Source organism: Berghia stephanieae, chromosome 2 (genome assembly GCF_034508935.2).
Source record: "Berghia stephanieae isolate SIO BIC M18660-M18661 chromosome 2, UCSD_Bste_1.3, whole genome shotgun sequence".
In the NCBI taxonomy this organism is placed as follows: domain Eukaryota; kingdom Metazoa; phylum Mollusca; class Gastropoda; order Nudibranchia; family Aeolidiidae; genus Berghia; species Berghia stephanieae.
In genome coordinates this window covers 125,662,619-125,665,118 of record NC_088361.1, presented here as the reverse complement: position 1 = coordinate 125,665,118, position 2,500 = coordinate 125,662,619, and positions in this window count along the sequence as shown.

Sequence of the window (2,500 nt, the reverse complement as noted above, 5' to 3'; positions counted from 1 at the left end):
GGACGGTTTGGGTCTTTTCTAAATAAAATTAATTACCTTTATTGGGAGGTGAAAAAAAACGTTATATCGTGTTGATACTCGTTTTTGCGTCCTGATTTGGGGGTCTAACATCAAAACGTATAACAATCTTGTGGCAATTTTTCGCAAAAACTAATGAAGGAATAACCACCATACTCTTCCCTCTTATCACCATTGTAGCATTTTGTGTCACCATAGAGAGATTTTACAGTTTTAGCATATGGGAATTTTATTAGAATAATACAAAATTTCGAATCAAAATTTTATGACAAAATTGATGTTAACATTTTTTAATTTGGATTATGAGCCGAAATACACATATCCTATAACATAAATCTCTCTATTATATCTTATCTCTGTGATAACTGTGGACATTTTCAGACATTGACATCGAATAAATTCTGAGAAATATTTGACACAGTACCCCATATCCCTAGAAAAATGTCATATTGAGAAAATAACAAAATACCTTTCCGTTTTCCACACTTTTCTTTCTACCCATACCCTTTCCGACCGTGTGTATTGTGCCTCTATGGTATATTTTGAGAAGTTGGACTTCAATATAATTATTTCTAAGATAATAAAATATTGTTTTCCATCAAAATCTCAAAATCAATTTTTAGAAGGACGTTCCCAATATTTAGACCCAAACCGCCCGTTAAACGGGACTATGAGTATCTTAGATCTGACAGAAAGTATGACAGTTAACTGGGCATGAAATATTTTTCTATGGATTGTCAACCTGACTTAGTTAAGAATATTCATGTTATTTTAAGACGTGACATGCCAAATACATTTTTGTTGTCTGTCTGGATTTTATGTGATTTATTTATGTTTTTGTTGCTTTGTTATTGGCTGGAGAAGGGTTCGGTGTTTGGTATTTTCATCTTTGTTCAAGTTATTAACAATAGAAATGATAGACATCTAAATAATTGAAGTGTTGGACTCCTTATGGAATGTAGATTGCAGTCACCATTAAGCCTAAACAGTCTAACGTTGGAATTGATAGAGATTTATTGACGGAGAATAAATACCGTTAATTATTAAATAAATCTACAATACTTATTTACTTTTCGCAATCCTCTTCCGGCCTTGAGGCATAAGGCATCTCAATTTTTTTTTTTTTTTTTTTTTTGCGGTTTGCTGCTTTTGCGGTGGCTGTATTCCAGGATAGGCCTGCTTCCTTTATTTCTTTTTCCATGGTCCTTCGCCAGGTTTCTTTGGGTCTACCCCGCTTTCTCTTCCCATCTGCTGTCCAGTACATGGCTGTCTTGGGAAATGACCCCTGTACCATTCTGGCCACATAACCCAGCAAACGCCATCTTCTTCTTTTTATTTGGCTTTCAATGTTAGTGCAGTCAGTGTTCTTTAATAGATCCACAATAACACATATTAATTTAATTCTTGAACTCATTCTGACATGGAAGATGCAAAGTTGACTGCTTCCATTATGGTAGTAGGTGGGGTTCTTCGGGGCCTCAGCGTGAAGACAATGCTCTGTATAACTGTTCCGGGTTCTGTTTCATAGTATGTCTTTATAATCTTTTTTTTTTTGATAAATAGAATGCATTGGATGTTGCCAACGTGACTTTATTTACAAGTCTGATATCCCAAATTGTTATGGACTCATTGTTGTAATAGGAATAAGTACAAATCAACGCAACAAATTCTTCATTTCAGCAACGTTAAACCAGATGCATTATTGCAAATATTATGCGCACATCAGTTGTTGCCGCTCTTAAGCATAGGTCCATTAATTGTGGCCAATATGATTAAGTCTGTTACATTCAATTACTGGAGTTGATACGATATATAATAATTCTATATGATTTATTGGTAGAATTAAACGACATCTGCTCTTAACTGGAATAGAAAGTCCGGCTTTCTGTTAAGTATTATGATACAGTAGAAGGTACATATATGCATATTAACATAAAATTTCCTCGGCTTCACCATGCTCACTGCGATTATCTATTTCAAGTATTCCCTCAGAAGGGCCATATAAAAGCCTTATTTTCATTCCTTTCAATACACGCTGCATAAATTATGCGTCTTATTTTTACTTGAACTCTTAAATCTCACCCACCACTTCTTGTCACCGTATAGATAATATGAGATATCCAACAAATACCATTACATAAAACACAACCCCAAGGCCAGAATTCATAATCAATGTCACCTATCAGATTAATGTCAGCGCACATTGTCACTTGGCTTCATATTAGGAAGAGATGGTATTCGAACTTGGCTTGTGTGTTATTTTTAATATTATTATTTTCATAATAGTAATAATAATAATAATAATAATAATAATAATAATAATAATAATAATAATAATAATAATAATAATAATAATAATAATAATGGTAATAATAATAATAATGGTAATTATAAGGATGATGATGATGATGATGATGATGATGATGATGATGATGATAATAATAATAATGATGATGATGATGACGATGATGATGATGATGAT